This window comes from Lissotriton vulgaris, chromosome 8 (genome assembly GCF_964263255.1).
Source record: "Lissotriton vulgaris chromosome 8, aLisVul1.2, whole genome shotgun sequence".
In the NCBI taxonomy this organism is placed as follows: Eukaryota; Metazoa; Chordata; class Amphibia; order Caudata; family Salamandridae; genus Lissotriton; species Lissotriton vulgaris.
In genome coordinates, this window is record NC_141696.1 from 1111236416 (window position 1) to 1111258116 (window position 21701).

A 21701-nucleotide genomic window follows, 5' to 3' on the forward strand; every position below is an offset into this window, starting at 1 on the left:
GTTTCAGCCCAACACTGTCTCCTTTTAGAAACACCGTAGGAAAAGCTGCAGGAGCTGAAGACCATGGAGCCGAAGCGCAGCACGAAGCCTTCCTGATAGAGACCTGATGAGAGTTGAAAAATACTACTCGAAGTTAAGAAATCCACTTGAATGGAGGGTGTGCTTGAGGCCATGCAGCTTAGTCTAACGAAATTCAGGCAAGACGCCCAAGGGGCGTTAAATATGGTGGAATATATAGAGGCCAGAGTCACAGACTTACAAGCATCTCAGAAAACATGTAAGGGATTTCAGGAGTGATACAGCAAACTTAATTGTTCACCGTGAATGGATAGAGGAACATTTGGAAAACTATGCTAGAGACCCTATCTCCATCTTCTTGAAGTGCTAGCTGTCCTAGCTGCTGGATATTTGAGGAACACCGTCCAGGGTGGGATTGATAAATGCTTTGATCTGCTTACAGTTTCCTCAGCTACAATAGCTGTACAAACAAAACTGCAGCTGATCGACAATTCCACAGACGCTATTGTGGGATTCTAGGGTACTGTGCATGAGAGAGGTAACATTATGCACAGCTAATAAGAAAGGAGAGTGGGCTGTAGGTTACCATACATTCTTCCTATTTCCAGAATGAGTAGGAAAACTCAACTGAGAAGGAATAAACTGCAAAAATTAAAAGTGGGATTCTGGCACCGCAACAGCCTCCAAATGGTATCCAGGCAAGTTATGAGCCAGAAGAACACTTAAAGTAATCAGACGCTCTAAGACTAATTTTATCATCATCATCCATGGTAAATACAATGGCACAGTGCACATGTTCACCCAGGCGCAAGCTGCACAGATCTTCACACTCCATGGCAACAGTGAAAATGAAAAGACTCTGAAAGGTAGGCAAAAGAGACGCATTAAGGCAGCCATGCAAGGTCTTTCTGAGTTGTAGAAGAAGAAGAGGTTGAAGGGTGGGTGTAATATTCAGCATAATGAAGCCTATGCTAGCTTTAATGCTGCCTTGTGGTACAGCTTCTTTTTCTGGAGACTTTGGCGGTAAAGCCTCAGGAGAAAGAACAGACCGGCCATTCCTGCACTCGGGCATTTTCCCAGTGGGCTGCAAGGAAGAGTGCTGCTTTTAAGACAGAATGGGCTTCCATCACCAACTACCCTGCTACTTGCGTTTTCCTGCAGCATGGGGCTGGTTCGAACATGTTTGATGGGGCTAAGTTTGGTTTCCACTATAGCCCTGCTCAGGAGGGTTTTATGTTGGACCAATAATTTCAGAGTTTGATGAATTTGCCAAATCAGGCCAGACTTTTGTCATGTTAAATGTTTTTCCCCTACTCCTTTCCCTAACCGCATTAAGAAAATTACTATAAACAAATTGTAAACTACATCTAGCCAACCATTGCCAGGAGTTTGAACTTAATGAGCACAATAGTAACATGAGTTCCTACCTTTCCGTCATAAAGCAGCGCTCCCCCAACAAACTTTACAAAAAGTACAATTCATTTTGCAAATTTTCAATTGTTCTTCAATAGGTCTCTAATTTGGGATGTGTGCAAATGACATCCATGTGCTCGTTGCCTGCATCCTACGGATGCTTGAGTCACTACAGTACCCTCAGACTGCCTGCTACTAACCACGTAAGTACTCAAGGTTTGGTGATCACTGTAGGACCCAGATTTTCTGCTAGTGATAACTGCTCCGGACACCATACTACATGCTGTCCACCTACCTATACTCACCACAGACGTCACAGACTGCCAGCATCCTCTGGGTACCCACTGCAGTATAATGAGCAAATCGGTCTCTGACAAGGCAAGCACACAGTTCTGTCTGCTTTCTGAGTTGGGTAAGCACCCTTATGGCACATATATCTCTTCCCTTGGGTACCCTGGGGCTGCTGGTGACCACACAAGTACAATTAACCTGTCTGCATTCCATGGGTGTGGAGATTTTCCTAGTTCACTGAGGCTGCATGTTTCTAATGGAAGATTTGAAACATCCAATACTCACACAACTACATGCCCTTTAATGAATTACTAGCAGCCTAAGTTAAGCAGAAACATACAACCTGAGCTTTACATATAGCCCCACCACACCTGTAGACTATTTATCCCTGAGACATCCATCGCAGGTTCAATTTAGAGCCAAAAGCAGTGAAACCAAAGAGGCCTTTCCCAAAACCAAGGCTCAAGTGCATCTATTTAGACACAATTATTCATAGACAAAAACAGAGTGTAGCCCCTGTGCACCATGAAAGGACAGCAAGAAGTGCATTACAGAGACTGTATCACCAGTAATACTTGAAGTGATAAACACCTCACTACAGAAATTGTACCTCCCCTACGAAAACAAACTAGGGTGAAAGCTCTTCTGAAAAAAACAAATCTCGACCCTGATGACTGGGCAAATTACCGACCCATCTCTCTGCTATCGGTAATTAGTAAACTAGCAGAAAAACATGTGAATTCTGCCCTCTCCAGATTTCTAGAAGAAAACAACTGCCTTCATTCTTCGCAGACAGGGTTCAGATCCCAACAGGGTACGGAGACTGCTCTCCTAGTCGTGATAGATGGATTGAGAAAAATCCTCGATGCCGGAGGCAGCGCCGCCCTTATTCTTTTGGACCTTAGCACAGCCTTCGACACGGTGAACCATCAACTAATGTTTCATAGACTTAGGGAAGTAGGAATAACCGGAACAGCATTGAAATGGTTACAGTCCTTTCTGGAAAATTGAGTCTTCACAGTCTTTGAAGAGGAATTTGCCTTGAAGCAAATACCTCTGACACGTGAAGTCCCCCAGGGATCCTCTTTTAGTCTAACAATGTTTAATGTTTATATGAGCTCCCTAGCTGGAACCGTATGTTCAGATGGGATACAGATGATCACGTACGCTGATGACACCCAGCTAGTGGTCTCTCTTAATCAGCTTGATAAGAGCGGAACTGGTCTGTCTTCATGTCTTGAGAAGGTATCCAGGTGGATGGACAATTCTTTTTTAAAGCTTAATGGAACAAAAACCGAGCTTATGCTCTTAGGTCATTCGGCTCTATTGTTTGGGCACGCCGCCGGTGCCAAAAAAGCAGATCAAGAGCTTGGGTGTCTGGCTTGATGTCAACCTTAACTTTACGCAACAAGCACAAAAAGTTGCAACCAGCTGCTACGGTCTTCTGAGAATGATTAGAGGAATTCTGCCCCTGCTACCTTTTGGGGCTAAACGGCTATTAGTCCAAGCCTTAATTTTATCATGGCTCGACTACGCCAATGCCCTTTATCTAGGTGCTCCTCAAACTTCCATAAAAAGACTGCAAATTTTGCAGAATTGTGCAGCTCGCCTCCTACTCAATATCCCGAGACACCTATCAGCAAAATCAGCCCTCTACATTGGCTACTAATGCTAGAGAGAATCCAATTTAATTGTGCATTGCACATAAAGCACTTAATGGCAAGGGTTCAATACTAATCCACCCGATAATTCAACCCTACCGAACAAGCAGGCAACTCAGATCGAATAAAAAAGGCCTAATCTCAATACCGAAGATCAAAAGAGCTCAAACTGGAGGCCGCCAATTTTCATATAACGCAGCCAAGAGTTGGAATAGCCTGCTCGACCACATACGGTTTGAACCCATTTATCTGACCTTCTGGAAACATCTTAAAACCTTCCTTTTTCCTTGATTTGTCATAGTTGAAGGGCGCTACGGATAGCACTGGGACGCCTTAGGGTAAGCATGCGCTTTACAAATGCCTTTTTCTTTCATTTCATTTCATTTCTTTCATTGCTGTTCTGCTGCACACAATGTATTTTATTTTCACTTAACTTAAAAACTGATACTTCGGCTCCACTAAAACAGGGCTACAAATCAGTCTTAGATTCGATAATGTGTTGAGTACAAAAGTTAAAATACAACATACAGAGTGCATCTCCCTTCATTTTCTTACTTTGTGCAAGAAAAGTTGTTGAAAGTGGTCAGACAGACTTATATGGCTTGAAAATGACTGCTGTATGTGTGTTATACTTAGAGAAGCATGGTTAATTTATTACCAATTCACATTTGACATCCTAGCTCTGACAGCATCTGAAAATAGCCCCCACCAGGAGAGAAGCATCCCACTCGAAGGCAAGCAAGAAAAGAGCAACCTATGGCTGACACGCAGAACCGATTGCTGTGCGATGACTGCTTAAGGCCTTTTGGGCATCACCACTTTAAGCCGTCATTGATGCATCCCGATATTTGGCCACCAGTTTATTTGTTGAGCCTCATGAAAAGTATCTGCTGATCGCCAACAATTTCCCTTGGTTGTTCATAGAGAAACCATGGATATATGTTTGAATGTATGTCAGGACAATGACCACCAGTAACTTACTTCTACACATTTCTTCACCTGTTATCGTGGACTCTTACCACCGGCAATAACTTGCCCATGTCTTTAACACTTATCCCTAAACCTTAACATCAAGCTACCCTTTACTTCTACCCCTTCACTTTTATACTATCTCTAGCAAATGTCAAATACTTAGTTGTACTGATATGAATTAAATCACATTTAAAAAGCATAATACTTCTAAGTAATTGCAGTTAAAATGATTGTCTAGATCAAAGTAAGGGAGTTGAATTAATGGCACTCCTGCTCATTATTGTGCCTGATTGATAGTTGCATTTATATCGTAGCGCTGATAGCGTTTATATCGTAGCGCTGATAGCGTTTATATCGTAGCGCTGTGTTGCTGAGATGTGCTATCTTAGACATTCGGTTGTGCTCGCATTGCTCCTGCTCATTATTGTGCCCGATTGATAATTGCATTTGTATTGTAGCGCTGATAGCGTTTATATCGTAGCGCTGTGTGGCTGAGGTGCGCTTTCTTAGACATTCGGTTGTGCTTTGCTGCCTTTGCCTGGATTGTTCATTTGTACCTGATTCTGCTGGTACCACTGGCCATTTCATAGCCATTATCTAAGTTTTGCCCCAATCTCGTCCTGTTAGGCTTTTGGCTTGCTGCCATTTTGTTGTTTGTTGTTGTGCCTCCCTGCCTGGCTCTCCACCCCGCTCCCGCCTCCCAGCTGCTCCTCCCTCACCCCCGCCCCCTCCACTATCCACATAAGACAGATGCTTCTGCGCGCAGCGTTCACGCGAAGCGGTCGCGCCCTATGCGCACCGGAGGAGCGCCAAAGGTAAGCCCGTCTACGCCCGTCCGCACCTGGACCGCGCCCAGCGCCAGACCCCCTGGCCCCTGCAAAACCCACTCCACCCGCATAACGTACGACGCCGCAACCCTCTCTGCACTTAACCCCGGCCGACTCCCAAACTGCTACCAAGCCGCCCCAGGACACACCCATGGACCCTTCAACTGCCACTCCTGCAAGTTCGACTGCATCAGGACCCACACCAAATCCACAGACTCCAATCAGAGCTCCGACACTAACCACCTAAAGTGTATCCTGCTCAACACCTGCTCGGTCCAAAGACACGCCATTGAACTCTGGAACCTACTCGACACTACATCGCCGGATGTCGCCTTCCTTACAGAAACCTGGATGAACGCCTCATCAGCACCCGACATTGCCATAGCCATCCCGGACGGCTACAAGATCATCCGAAAGGACCGCACCAACCAAACAGGAGGAGGCATCGCCATCGTCCATAAGAACACCATCCGCATCACTACCAGTTCCGATGACCCCGCACACAATTCAGCGATGACATCACTGACTTCATCAGCCCATACGCCCTCCCCTCCGAAGACTACATTCTACTGGGAGACCTCAACTACCACCTGGAAAAGAAAAACGACTCTAACACCACCACCCTTCTGGACAACCTGGCCAACCTCTGACTCCAACAACTTGTCAATACCCCCACCCACTATGCCGGACACACGCTCGACCCAATCTTCACCTCCAGCAAGCAAATCTCCTTCAATCACACCACAGCTCTCCACTGGAAAGACCACAGCTGCGTTCACTTCAACTACAAAAAGACCATGACCCACAACCCCCCACAACCTATTCCCCAAAGAAACTGGAACAAAATTACTACCGACCAGCTCTTCACATCGCTTCACCAAAACCCTCCTGCCAAATCATCGGACCCAAACCAAGCAGCCACCAACTTCACACAATGGATCACCCACAGCGCAGACAAACTAGCACCCTTGAAAAACCATCAAATCAAGCAAGGTAACAAAAAAGCCCCCTGGTTCAACGATGACCTTAAGAAATCCAAGAAGTTATGTCGCACCCTCAAGAAAGCCTGGAGAAAAAACCCAACCACTGACAACCTGACCACCTTCAAGAACGCAACCCGCAAACACCACCAACTGATCCGATCCACCAAGAAATCAGCATTCAAGGATCGACTTGACAACAACGCCCACAACAGCAAGGAACTATTCAACATCGTCAAAGAATTTACCAACCCCACCGCCGGCACCAACAACATCACTCCCTCCCAAGACCTCTGCGACTCCCTAGCCTCTTTCTTCTACAACAAAATCGCCGACATACATAACAGCTTTGAAAACTAGTCCGGGGACCAGTCCACTCCACCCACCTCCGAACCAATACCCCCCTCTAACAACCTTTGCGACTGGAACCCAATCACCATTGAAGACACCATCCGCCTGATGAACTCCATCTACTCAGGATCGCCAACCGACCCATGTACCCACCACATTTTCAACAAAGCAGACTCCATCATCGCACCCCATCTCCGAGACGTCATCAACTGCTCCCTCAACTCCGCTACTTTCCCGGAAAGCTGGAAACATGTCGAACTCAGCGCCCTTCTGAAGAAACCCACAGCAGACCCCACGGAACTCAAGAACTACCGCCCCATATCTCTCCTCCCATTCCCTGCCAAAGTTATTGAGAAAGCCGTCAACAGTCAGCTCGCCGCCTTCCTCGAAGCCAACAAATCCCTCGACCCCTCACAGTCCGGCTTCCGAGCCGAACACAGCACCAAAACCGCACTCATCGCAGCAACAGACGACATCCGAACTCTACTGGACAACGAAGAAACAGCTGCCCTCATCCTACTTGACCTCTCCGCAGCCTTCGACACAGTCTGTCATAGCACCCTAATACAACGCCTCAGCAACATCGGAATACAAGGAGAAGCATTGGACTGGATCATCTCGTTCCTAGCCGGAAGAACCCAGAGAGTCCGCCTCCCCCCTTTTAGATCAGAGGCCACCGAAGTCATCTGCGGCGTACCACAAGGATCATCACTCAGTCCCACCCTCTTCAACGTATACATGAGTCCCCCCGCATCCATCGCACGCCAACACAATCTCAACATCATCTCCTACGCAGATGACACCCAGCTGATCCTCTCCCTCACCAAAGACCCAAACACCGCCAAAACCAACTTACACGAAGGAATGAAAGAAGTAGCCGGGTGGATGAAGAACAGCCGTCTAAAACTGAACTCGGACAAAACGGAAGTCCTCATCTTAGGATCATCCCCCTCCGCCTGGGACAACTCATGGTGGCCACCAGCCCTGGGAACCGCACCCATACCTACGGACCACGCACGTAACCTGGTCTTCATCCTGGACTCCTCCCTCTCGATGACCCAACAAGTCAACGCCGTCTCATCCTCATGCTTCAACATCCTATGCATGCTCAGAAAAATCTTCCGCTGGATCCCCACCGAAACAAGAAAGACAGTCACTCACGCACTGGTCACAAGCCGACTTGATTACGGAAACACCCTTTATGCCGAAACCACAGCCAAACTACAGAAAAAACTCCAACGCATCCAAAACGCCTCAGCTAGACTCAAACTGGACACCCCCCGTCAAGCTCACATTTCCGGTCACCTGAAAGACCTCCACTGGCTCCCCGTCAACAAGAGAATAACGTTTCGTCTCCTCACCCACGCACACAAAGCCCTCTACGACCTAGGACCCGAATGCCTCAACACACAACTGTCCTTCTACACCCCCACCCGGCAACTACGATCATCCAATGAAGCCCTCGCCGCAATTCCGCGCATTCATAGATCCACCATGGGGGGGAAGAACCTTATCCTACTTAGCGGCCAAAACCTGGAATTCTCTCCCCACCCACCTCCGCCTTGTACAGAACCACCTCTCCTTCAGAAAGCAACTCAAAACCTGGATATTCGATAAGTAAAGTTCCCCCCTCCCCCCCCCCCCCCCCTCCCCCAAGCGCCTTGAAACCTTCTGGGTGAGTAGTGCGCTATACAAATTTCCGAACTTAAACTAGCAAGACGGACAATATGAAAAGCATGACTGGTAAATATGAACATCTTCTATAGTATCATTCAAGCCCCTCTTCGAGCACACAAAACATGTTATATCTACGTTTTATTTATTTACTTTGATGACGTTTATTATGAAAGAATGTGCTTATTTATATATTGTGCTGTAAACATTTAACACTATGTAGTCACCCATGCAAAGTTGTTAGTGTCTGTTATTTTGCTGAAGCGTGGAGGGGCATGAATCTTTTACCTGCTTTTGCTCACCCCTGCACTGCACATGAGTATAATGAATAAACATTACAAATAACCCTCACAATACAATTAACAAAACTTCCAAGCTTGAGCTCATCTGAAATCCCTTGGTCTTTAAACGTGCGGAAATACTGTTGCCTGTCAAAGATAAAGCTGTTCTCACTTCTTAAAAAAAAGAAGTGTTTACAATGGCCCATTTTAATGCGCTTCCATGCACTCCAACCAACAGCGGAAAAGTTGTCACTCCAACTTGCACAGATGAAAACATATTTCTTGAAATCAGGTAACCGTTGTGTTTCTTGACAATTGGTTCAAATCGCAATCTTCGGGCACCTCTTCAAATAATCTAATTTTGCCTAATTCCAAAATTTAACAGCTAGAGAACAGCGCTTACAAAAACCAAAATCCAGATCAGAATCCACAACCAAGCCATGCAACACCGATAAACCTAGATGCCATTAGCTAGCACTAGCTTCATATTAAAGAAGGAAACTCATAGACAAAGTACCTACAATTATTTAGAACTTCATCTAGATCATTGCAACACCCTTTAATCAGTGGCCTCAATTTATAGTTTCAAAGTCTGGCAAAGAACCTTTTAGAAAACTCACTCAGCATTACTGTACTCACAAAATACCCTACAACATAGGTCATGTGTGCATTTCTTTTAGACTTTTCAGCATCCACGTGGACTTCGAAAATCACTTTGAAAGAGGACAGATAAATTCCCTTAAAAGTATGTTTCTGCGGTTACTACAGTACGGCACAGGTGACCAAGCGCATAAATGAGCCAAGACACATAATCCCCCCAGCCATGTTTTTCAACAGGCTCAGCATCAGTCCTCTGCTTAATTCACTACGTCGAAACACAACAATGAAAAAACACAGAAAACATATTTACCTCAGTTATTAAAAACCGGTTTGCTCACAGTTCCGAGCCAGGTTGCGTGTGAAAAACGAGCAGTTAGTTGCCGGTTTGCCGTTAAAATGGCTCCTACAGATTGGGGAAGTGGTTTCTGTGCAGTCTGTGAGTCATACATGAAACAAACTAACAGCCTCCGAGACGGTCACGCCCATGTTGCTGCGAGCCCAATTACTCCACTAGGTCAAACATGCAAATCCGCAGGTACAGGAAAAAAATCAACACAGGCGCACAAGGCAGGCCAGGAAGACAATCCCTACAGTGAAAGAGCCAGCCCCACCTTAATTGCTGAGAGCAAAGGCCGTACAATTATTACAGCGAATGGAAAAGCACTGCAAACACAATATGAAAGTATGACAGCCCCCTGCCAGGCTGCAAAAACAAAGACGACTGAAGGAGAAAGAGCATTACGCTGGGGACTTCTTTTAAGAAGCCGAGTAGGACACGGCAGTGAGTGCCAACAATTCAAATGTGTACCTTTTTGTTCATACATAGAATAAAAGAGTTGCAAGAGGGCTGGGTGCAATTCAAGCCATGAAGCGACTCCCCGCCCCCGCTCTGCCAAGCCAAACACCTGCAATCCACCTGTTCGCCGCATACCACCTGAGGAAATCGTGGGAGGCGCTATTTACACAGCCTTATCAGCAACTCAGCAGCAGCTTGACAACTGCTCTGATCCCGCCCTTCAAACAGACACAAATCAATCACCCTGGGAGGGCCATCGGGAGGTGCTTCATTAAGGAAGAATTAATGCGGAAAATATATTCACATTGATCAAATATTACAAGCTTTACTGTGCTGAAAACTGTATTGTAGAGCAGCCCTTCTTAACCTATTGACTTCAGTGTACTTCTATTCGATCAGTACTGTTAGCCGAGGACCACCGCCAAAGCAATTTCTACGATTTTAAACTCAAAATAATACACCAATATACAAAAACAAGTGTATATCAAACAAATACACAAATCCTGGAATATTTCATTTAATTCACAAACAAAAAATACGCAAAAATCGAAATAAAAATTTAATGGAAAGATTGGAGATTTTCAGAAAGGGGCCCAATGTAAGTGGCTAACACCTGCCAGGCCCAGAGAGGACAGGGGGCACACGAGAGTCAGGGCCGTTTCTAGGCGTTTTGCTGCCCTAGGCGAGTATTAAAAAATGCCGCCCCCTCCCTTTTACTACCATCACTCTCTTTCCCTGTCATCACGGTTCAACTTCACTTTTGCTTTTCAGCTTTCCGGCTCATCCGAGCAGGAAATCCAGTCGATCCAGTGAGCACATACTCAGGAGCGCAGGAGACACAAACATGACCTAATAACGAATATTGGGAGTGGATGTGGCCTAACGGGCTAGGCTGTTGATCTCAAATCTAGGGAGCCCGGTTCCAGTCTCTGCAATGACGCTCAACGTCCTGTGGTCCTGGGCAAATCACTTACAGCCCGATTCATGAAAACCGAAATCTGCGATTTTCAAATTGCGATTAACAGTGAATCGCAATTTAGAAATCGCAGATCGGTATTCATGAAATTTACCGAGAAAATAATGCGATTCGCACGCGGCCGCAAAAAGCGTTTGCGAGTTACGGAAATCGCAGAATAATCGCTATTTTCAGCAACATCCGTGTAGGAATTGCGATATCGCAAATAGCGAGATCGCTAATTGCGAGATCGCAAAATGCGAGATCGCAAAATCGCGAGATCGGGAAAACTGGAAGTCGCATTTCAAGCACAGTGATGACATCACAACCAGGAAGCAGCCAGTTCCCACCCCCATTCACAACTGTGAGGCAGACCTCGAGGCAGCAACTAACTCAGCTCCTACCAGGACACCATATATTTACAACAAGGGGTGGTGAGGGACAGAGTCTCTGAATTAAGCAGAAAGCTCTCACCCAGTCAAGAGATCAGGGCTAGATCCAACACCGTTTTTTAGCTCACTGCACCATCCCAGTTTCAGAACCTGGCTGTATGCAAATTAGTCTGTTCCTGTCCCAGTGCATGATGGGAACAGGGCAAACCAAACTACAAAAGCCAATTCTTACACTGGGAAGGAAACAAGCTCCCGGGGACCGGTTTCTGGCATTACAGCCGTCTTCGGCCCGGTTTGCTTGAATCCTGATGGTGCAATGAGCAAGGGTCTCACATCTGAGAATACCCTTCCACGCTTAGGGTGGACAAAAATATTTACAACAAGGGGTGGTGAGGGACAGAGTCTCTGAATTAAGCAGAAAGCTCTCACCCAGTCAAGAGATCAGGGCTAGATCCAACACCGTTTTTTAGCTCACTGCACCATCCCAGTTTCAGAACCTGGCTGTATGCAAATTAGTCTGTTCCTGTCCCAGTGCATGATGGGAACAGGGCAAACCAAACTACAAAAGCCAATTCTTACACTGGGAAGGAAACAAGCTCCCGGGGACCGGTTTCTGGCATTACAGCCGTCTTCGGCCCGGTTTGCTTGAATCCTGATGGTGCAATGAGCAAGGGTCTCACATCTGAGAATACCCTTCCACGCTTAGGGTGGACAAAAATATTTACAACAAGGGGTGGTGAGGGACAGAGTCTCTGAATTAAGCAGAAAGCTCTCACCCAGTCAAGAGATCAGGGCTAGATCCAACACCGTTTTTTAGCTCACTGCACCATCCCAGTTTCAGAACCTGGCTGTATGCAAATTAGTCTGTTCCTGTCCCAGTGCATGATGGGAACAGGGCAAACCAAACTACAAAAGCCAATTCTTACACTGGGAAGGAAACAAGCTCCCGGGGACCGGTTTCTGGCATTACAGCCGTCTTCGGCCCGGTTTGCTTGAATCCTGATGGTGCAATGAGCAAGGGTCTCACATCTGAGAATACCCTTCCACGCTTAGGGTGGACAAAAATATTTACAACAAGGGGTGGTGAGGGACAGAGTCTCTGAATTAAGCAGAAAGCTCTCACCCAGTCAAGAGATCAGGGCTAGATCCAACACCGTTTTTTAGCTCACTGCACCATCCCAGTTTCAGAACCTGGCTGTATGCAAATTAGTCTGTTCCTGTCCCAGTGCATGATGGGAACAGGGCAAACCAAACTACAAAAGCCAATTCTTACACTGGGAAGGAAACAAGCTCCCGGGGACCGGTTTCTGGCATTACAGCCGTCTTCGGCCCGGTTTGCTTGAATCCTGATGGTGCAATGAGCAAGGGTCTCACATCTGAGAATACCCTTCCACGCTTAGGGTGGACAAAAATATTTACAACAAGGGGTGGTGAGGGACAGAGTCTCTGAATTAAGCAGAAAGCTCTCACCCAGTCAAGAGATCAGGGCTAGATCCAACACCGTTTTTTAGCTCACTGCACCATCCCAGTTTCAGAACCTGGCTGTATGCAAATTAGTCTGTTCCTGTCCCAGTGCATGATGGGAACAGGGCAAACCAAACTACAAAAGCCAATTCTTACACTGGGAAGGAAACAAGCTCCCGGGGACCGGTTTCTGGCATTACAGCCGTCTTCGGCCCGGTTTGCTTGAATCCTGATGGTGCAATGAGCAAGGGTCTCACATCTGAGAATACCCTTCCACGCTTAGGGTGGACAAAAATATTTACAACAAGGGGTGGTGAGGGACAGAGTCTCTGAATTAAGCAGAAAGCTCTCACCCAGTCAAGAGATCAGGGCTAGATCCAACACCGTTTTTTAGCTCACTGCACCATCCCAGTTTCAGAACCTGGCTGTATGCAAATTAGTCTGTTCCTGTCCCAGTGCATGATGGGAACAGGGCAAACCAAACTACAAAAGCCAATTCTTACACTGGGAAGGAAACAAGCTCCCGGGGACCGGTTTCTGGCATTACAGCCGTCTTCGGCCCGGTTTGCTTGAATCCTGATGGTGCAATGAGCAAGGGTCTCACATCTGAGAATACCCTTCCACGCTTAGGGTGGACAAAAATATTTACAACAAGGGGTGGTGAGGGACAGAGTCTCTGAATTAAGCAGAAAGCTCTCACCCAGTCAAGAGATCAGGGCTAGATCCAACACCGTTTTTTAGCTCACTGCACCATCCCAGTTTCAGAACCTGGCTGTATGCAAATTAGTCTGTTCCTGTCCCAGTGCATGATGGGAACAGGGCAAACCAAACTACAAAAGCCAATTCTTACACTGGGAAGGAAACAAGCTCCCGGGGACCGGTTTCTGGCATTACAGCCGTCTTCGGCCCGGTTTGCTTGAATCCTGATGGTGCAATGAGCAAGGGTCTCACATCTGAGAATACCCTTCCACGCTTAGGGTGGACAAAAATATTTACAACAAGGGGTGGTGAGGGACAGAGTCTCTGAATTTAGGAGAAAGCTCTCACCCAGTCAAGAGATCAGGGCTAGATCCAACACCGTTTTTTAGCTCACTGCACCATCCCAGTTTCAGAACCTGGCTGTATGCAAATTAGTCTGTTCCTGTCCCAGTGCATGATGGGAACAGGGCAAACCAAACTACAAAAGCCAATTCTTACACTGGGAAGGAAACAAGCTCCCGGGGACCGGTTTCTGGCATTACAGCCGTCTTCGGCCCGGTTTGCTTGAATCCTGATGGTGCAATGAGCAAGGGTCTCACATCTGAGAATACCCTTCCACGCTTAGGGTGGACAAAAATATTTACAACAAGGGGTGGTGAGGGACAGAGTCTCTGAATTAAGGACACCAGCAAACTTGCTATTCCACACCCAATCTCACAGCAGCAATGGCAGAGGAGGCTGTGCCAGGGCCCAGCAACACCGGGCGCAAGAGGAGAATGAAATTCTCAGAACAGGAGTTGGAGCACCACATTGATGCGGTGGTTGACAACCACTCCAAACTGTTTGGGAGAAAATCAAGGAGGGTGCCTGAGCCGGAAAAACGGCGAATCTGGGTCGGGATAGCGGCCACAGTGAACTCCGTGGGTGTGGCACACAGGTCACTGGAGGAACTCAAGAAGAGGTGGTACGACCTCCGAGGTCGTGCCAAGGAGAGGGTGGCCGAGAGGCTGGGCGAGACCCTGGCCACTGGAGGGGGAGAACCTACAGTCCCACCCAACACCCCCATGGAAGACCGCGTCGAGGATACGTTGGAGCCCGAGGCGTGCATTGGGGTCACCAGATTGGACTCATCCCGCCCCACCCAAGAGAGCCAAGGTAAGTGGCATGCGACTGCGACCCTGTCCCCTATCAATGGCCATGACCCTATAGCCTCCCATAATGTTCCAAACTCATGCCATCCGTGCACATTAGGTAATGCCGTAAAGCATTGTGGGACATGTAGTCTGCCCACAATGTACAAGTACCCCAATGCAGCCAGACAAGTCCCAAAGTACACACTGCCACAGCCAGTCAGGGAATGTCATCCAGCATGCATGTAGCAACTGCACGTGTAACAGATACATGCAACTAATGAACGTCCATTTCCCCTCACAGGTGGCGCAGACAGCAGCAACAGTGACAGGCTGCTCATCGATGAGCAACCAGAGGATGCCGAGGATGTGCCGCCACCAACACATCCTGCACCAACAGGTGCAGCACCTACCCCCGCAGCCAGGCCCACAGCATCTGCGCCTCCACCATCAGGCGCAGCACCTACCCCTGCAGCCAGGCCCACAGCATCTGCGCCTCCACCATCAGGCGCAGCACCTACCCCTGCAGCCAGGCCCACAGCATCTGCGCCTCCACCATCAGGCGCAGCACCTCTGCCTACCTCAACTCCACCAGCAGCTGGAGCCTCCACATCTGGTCCAGCGACTGCTGTGACACAGCGCCCACCCACTGTGGCCAGCCAGCAGAGCAGGCATGGCAGGGCTCGCCTGCAGAACAATGCACGCAGCGGTAGGAGGGGGATGGATGTGTGCTTGCCGAGCATGAGCATTGAGCGTAGGATGCTACGCATTCACCAGCTGCAGGCACGCCGGCAAGGGGCCATACAAATGCAGCTACATAACATTGGGCGCAATGTGGCAGAGAGGATGGAACGCATGACGGCAGCCATGGAGGCCAACACTGCTGCGCTAATATCGCAGCGCAACACCGCCCGCCGCCGCCACCGGCAGCTACTGACGCGGCTGTCCGCATACACCAGATCCAACTACGTGATAGGGAATGCGACGTCCCAGCTCTCGCGACGGTCCCTGGCGCAGCAGCAGCAGTTAATCCAATGCTGTGAGGATGTGGCCAGAGTGTTAGAGCACGTCACCACTGCCGTACTGGCACTCCATCCCACTCTACCAGGCAATGTCGGGGGGGGGACGATACCAGCGAGGGCACATCCAGTGTGAGCAGCCTGTCTGCCTCACAGGTTGCGGTGTTACGACGTAGCACCAGGCCCACTGCAGAGTCACGTGCGGTGGCAGAGGAGGAGCCGGAGAGGCGCTTGGGTGCTGCGCGCCGGAGGCGCACCTGAGTTACATGTACTTTTACAGGGACATGCTGACACTACAAGCCTGCCCTGTGTTTTGGACGCAGCAGTATGGGGCAATACTGATTGCATAGGAAGGATGGCAACTTAACACTATTATTGTGAATCCAACAATAATATTTATTCTTGCATCATACATTGGCGTCCTGTCATTATTTCCATTTGCATGCAATTGTGATTTGTTGGGTGAGGGGAGTGGGTGCACTAGAAACTGTTCATTGTGATGTGCTTGCGGCGTCTGTGGCCTTCAGCTGGGTTCTCCCCGCGTGCATGGCGCACATGTGCAGGTGGCCGGTCGTCCCCTTCCGACTCACTGCCAGAGATGTCTACAGGTATCCGGCGCTTGGTAGCAATGTTGTATAGTATTGCACACACAGCCACAATGCGGCAGCACACATCAGAACTGTAGTACATGGCCCCACCTGTCTTGTGAAGTATGCAGAATCTGCTCTTCAGTAGCCCAAAAGTCCTCTCAATGCAATTCCTTGTGCGTATGTGTGATACGTTGTAACGCCGTTGCTGTGGTGTAGCAGGGTTGAGGTATGGGGTGAGGAGGTATTCACGCAGGGCGTAGCCACTGTCACCTGAATGAGAGGAGCAGAGGGTGAGTGCCTGTGCAGCGCAGCTACTTCATCACAGTGTGACATTGTGGGCAAAGTGTACTTACCAAGTAGGTGTCCTTCCCCGAAGTCTCCCCTGGCCAGTCGTGTGTGGAGGCCGCTGTGCCGGAATATGAATGAGTCATGTGTACTCCCCGTGTACTGTGCCACTATGTCCGGGATGTATGTCTTAGCATTGCAGACCATCTGGATGTTGAGGGAGTGGTAGGATTTGCGTTTGCGGTACATGTACTCCGTTGCAGCTGGTGGGCAGATGTGGATGTGGGTACAGTCAATGCATCCTATCACGTGTGGGAAATGGGCGACATTGTAGAATTGAAGCTTGGTCTCATCCAAAACCTGTTGGCTGGTTGGAAATTTGGTGGTGTGGCTGGGTCAGCATTGCGTCAAGGAAACTCCCTAGGCAGCGGGACATGGTGGGCTGGGATATCCCCCCAGCAGCCGCAACTATCCCCTGGAAGCTCCCGGAGGCCAGGAGGTACAGGCTACACAATACCTGGACATGTGTTGGCACGGCATTGGTCCACCTTGTTGGGTGCTGCATCAGGGGGTCAAGGTCCTGAATTAGCTTGATGATCATTGCCCCATTCAGGCGGTACTTTGCGTATATTTGCTCTCTGGTTTGGCCCAGCAGGGTGACCCGCTGGCGGAATATCCTGTCCTGGATTCTGCGTCTCCTCCGTGCTGCTCGCTGTAGCCTTCGCCGCCTGACCACCATGTACATTCCTGACATTGTGACACTCCTTATGCTGATGCTGCTTCTCCTTAAGTGTGTTTGATCAGGCCAGCACCAGTTGCTGATTGGCCAACGGTTTTTCATTTTTTTTTTTTACTATGGGTTTGATGGTTACCACCTGCTTTGGGTTGTCCTTAAATTGCGCCTCGCAAACTGCGATTTTGGGTTTGTTCGCTAATTGCGATTTTTCATGAATCCCGATTGCGATGATATTGCGATTTCGCTATTTTTTTCGCAGATTCCGTGATTTCTCGCTATTTCCGATTCGCAAATGGTCTACTGGCGGGATTCTGCGAATCTTTTTGCGATTTCGCAATTCAGTGTTAGCGATTTCGCTATAATCGTGGTGAATACCGATTAGGGAAATTGCGCCCGCGATAGCATTTTCGCAGCTATTGCGAGCGCAATTTTGCTTCATGAATCAGGCTGTTAATGCCCACGTGCCCACTGCCCAGTGAAAAATGGGAGTGTCCTGGTTTAACATAACTGGTGCTCATGTAAAACGCTCTGATATCGCGCTATATAAATCTCCGGGGGAAAAACCTTACTATATAATAATACCAAAAACGAAATAACACACCACTCACATGAAAATGAAATATCAGTACAACACAAAACACAGCAGGTATAGAACATTCAACCATCAATTCCTCTATATGATGCACCTCAATAATTCATTCCAGCAACACTTTTGCTAGCTGTAAGTCAGGAGCGCTTGCTCAAGCTAGGTCAGGTGCATTTGATTAGCATGACCTCTGTCTCGTAAACTGCAGGCTAGCTAAGAGCTTCAATTAGTGGCAGGGCATCTTGTTGCAATTTTAGGCCTCACTGTTGCCAACACTGCTCAGAGAACAACATGACGGACAACAAAACCCACGTAACTCCTGCTTTCCTTGCAAGCAAATAAAGCAAACACGTGTAACGTTGCAATACCTTCGTCTCCACCAGTTCCAGCGCTAGGCGGCTCACCGTGCCCAAGGTGGCCTTGTTGTGATGCAGCGTGAAGGATTCCCGCGTGGAGTGGGGTGGTCCTCTCTGTGAGAAGTTGGCCTGATATATGATGCTCACTAGTTCTAGTGATCACCTTGTATCAGTCCAAACATCCCTTATGGTGATTGGTTGTAAGTCAACCTTATAGACCAGCTATCCTAGTAGCGTGGACAAAAGCAGTCTTTAGGCTAAACTCTGAATGGCATGTGAAGCCAGCTGTTTTACCACATACAACCCTTTGACTACCAAGTGAAAGGACACCACACAGGTTGTTATGAAAATAAACAGATATTTATTAACTAACATATACCTCTGAACTCTTTATGAGGTCAGAGGGCTAAGCACATGACAATACTAAAAAGGAAATACGAGTTCGCACAATATTTACAAGTGCGCCTTAGGGGCACGGCAAACCATATACTCAAAACAATGGAATGCGAGGAAGGAAAGTACTGTAAGGAGATCCAGAGGCTGGAGGATCGCTGGGACTACGCTACAACCTAGGTAAGTAAGGAGCAGGAGGCCCACGGGACTCACGTGCAGAGTGGAAACTACAACGTCTATGGATACTACAGTATAGAAAGTTACGGATTGCGGACGAACCCGGCTGGATGGAGGGAAAACAACAGTGGACCTGGACACTAGGATAGTGTACACAGACTTCAGCACCTAGAAGCTTTAGTTACCTAACCCACAGGCTGCGGGCGCATAGGGCTGAAGTTGCGTCGGTTTACTGCGTTGTCCCCGGTGATGCCTGAAACAAGGAGTTGCTGGCAGGCAGCCAGATGGAGGAGTCCGGTGGTTCCAAGGATGGAACTAGGAAGAAGAAGTCCTGAAAGGGAAGGGGACAGAGTCTCGGTCACTAGCCAGTGACGGTGCTGGAACCAGGAGGGAACCAGATGCTGTCGCCGCGTTCAGGTGGAGGAAGGGTCGCTTCTCTCTGTAGCTGCGCGGACCAGGAGCTGTTCTTCACGACCAGGCTGGAGGCACGAGCTGTCCCACGTAGTCTGCTGCTGTCGGCGGTGTCGGATCGTCGATCTGGACAACAGGCCTTGGCTAATGCAAGCCATGCGGTGGAACAAAGAGGCGTCTGGTGCGGACCAGGAGGGTCCGGGGTGCTTCTCCTTTACAAGGAAGCAAGGGCCAGTCTGGGGGACCTGACCAGCAGTGGTGAAATCTTCGGGTCGTCATCTCAGAGGTCACAGGCCAGCCGGCTAGTGACCAGACAACAGGAAGAGCAGCAACCAGGCAAAAGGGCCCCACGCAGATCTCGTGGATGCTGGGGGGCTGGTCTTTGGTGCAGGAGCTGCGTCGGTATGGGGCTTCTCAGACCCCAATGCACTCACTCGAGGATCCCTCGGCGGTCGTGCTGGAAGCGCTGTGCAGGTTTCTCAAGATGGCCGTCTCCACGTTGCTCGTCGCACCCACAGGTCCCAGCTGTGCTGTGGATGTGAGTAGAGGTCAGAGAGGTCTGGAGGTCCGGGTCTTGTCGAGCTGGGTCGTCGGATTCCAGGATGGGAGGACTTGCAGCAAACCGCACAGGAGCTTGATGGTGCCTGCGAAGCAGGATAGTCACTCCCTGACCATAGGGGAGATTCTTCAGTCTTCTAATGTTCAGGAGGTCGAAGGTCAAGAGTTCTTCGTGGAAGTTGTCAAGATTAATCTAACTGGGAATGGGGCCAGCTCCTACCTTTATCCTGCTAAAGGGGGCTGCACTACGACTAGGTCCCTCCTCTGGGTGGGAACAGGAAGGGGGGTGGTTACACCCCCTTTCCTTTGTCCAGTCTTGCGCCAGCTCTGGGGCTGGAGTGCCCCAGGAACTGGTTTAGACCGGTGTATGCACAGGGACACCTTGTGTGCCCCTGGCATGTCTCATTCCTTTCAGCCCTGTCCTACCTAATACACAACATCCTGTCTGGGGTGGTGCTAGCACCTCCCAAGGCAGGAAACTCTTTGTCCGAGCCTCCCTCGCTGGAAGGACTCCCAGCAGCAGGAGGTCAGACTTGTGTCTGTGGTGGCAGCATCCATTTTGTGATGCTGAGGCTCGAGTTAACTTTAACCGGGGTTCACAGTTACATACATGTCGTGTCCCTCTAGAAGGGTGGAATGCTACCCCGTCGCCAGAATTGGCGAGGGGGTAGTGTTCCAATTGGTATGACACCTTACTCGACATGTTTTGATAATGCTATACCAAAGTTAGCATTTGACCGCGAGGTTCATAATGCACTTAAGAGTATATGGTATAGCGTTATCATGGAACAGCTATTAGGACTTGGTTCCGCAAGCTGCAAACGGGCTCAGCTCATGCCAGAGCACCATCTCACATAATTCCAAGCACTCTGCCTTCAGGATTGATAAGGCCTGCCATAGGAGTGACTGATAGGAATATATGTGTCCATTTTAGGGTTAGATATAGAGATACTATATCTAAAGCAAAGGGTGATTACACCACCTTGCCCCAGCTGTCGTGCAGCCAGTTGTGTCAGATTTGGATGGCCAGCCAGGGGTGGCATAATACATGCTGCAGCCCCTGGTAGGCCCTGGGTACACCTATGCCCTGGATATCTAAGGTATGCTGTACAGGGGCTGATAAGGTGACTCAGTATCCAATTAGATATGTACCTAGAGTACATGGAATCCATTTTACAGAGAGAGCAGTGGGCCTGGGGTCCTGAATAGCAGGGCCCCAGGTCAACTAAGTCGAAAAACCAGCAAAACACCAGGCAAAAAGTTGGGGGCAACCATAGTCAAGTCAAGTCAAGTCAAGTCAATAAATTTATATAGCGCGCTACATACCCAGAGGGTCTCAAGGCGCTTGAGGAGGGATGGGGAATTACTTCTCGAATATCCAGGTTTTAAGCTGCTTTCTGAATGCTAGGTGGTTTTGAGTGAGGCGAAGGTGCATGGGAAGTGAGTTCCAGGTTTTGGCCGCTAGGTAGGAGAAGGATCTTCCTCCATTGGTAGTTTTGTTGACGCGGGGAACAGTAGCGAGGGCTTGGTTGGAAGAGCGCAGCTGGCGGGGGGGGGGGGGTGTAGAAGGAAAGACGTGAATTGAGGCATTCGGGTCCAAGTTCGTAGAGAGCTTTGTGTGCGTGGGTGAGGAGGCGGAAAGTTATTCTCTTATTGACGGGGAGCCAGTGGAGGTTTTTCAGGTGACCAGAAATGTGTTCTTTACGCGGGATGTCCAATATGAGTCTGGCTGATGCGTTCTGGATGCGTTGGAGTTTTTTCTGAAGTTTTGCGGTGGTACCGGCGTAAAGGGTGTTTCCGTAGTCAAGGCGGCTTGTAACCAGTGCTTGGGTGACCGTTTTTCTAGTTTCGATGGGGATCCAGCGGAATATTTTTTTGAGCATGCGAAGAATGTTGAAGCAAGATGAGGAGACGGCGTTGACTTGTCTGGTCATCGAGAGTGAGGAATCCAGGGTGACGCCTAGGTTCCGTGCGTGATCCGTTGGGATGGGTGCTTTTCCAAGGGCTTCTGGCCACCAAGAGTCGTCCCAGGCGGAGGGGGAGGTACCTAAGATAAGGACTTCTGTTTTGTCTGAATTCAGTTTCA

At 48.8% G+C, this 21701-nt stretch overlaps 1 protein-coding gene across 6 annotated transcripts in view; it reads right to left on the bottom strand.

Annotated features, from left to right (window-relative positions):
- Positions 1-21701, bottom strand: part of ELF1 (E74 like ETS transcription factor 1) — a 665417-nt gene that overhangs the window by 532737 nt on the left and 110979 nt on the right. Inside the window, exon 1 of one of the 6 annotated variants that reach the window (XM_086934918.1) lies at positions 9379-9872. The exons of 2 other annotated variants lie outside the window; for them this stretch is intronic. The gene's annotated coding sequence lies outside the window, so the exon portion shown is untranslated. Of the gene's footprint in view, positions 1-9378; positions 9873-21701 lie in introns of those variants that run through there. 3 more of the 6 variants (XM_086934927.1, XM_086934924.1, XM_086934921.1) reach the window with 3 other exon arrangements.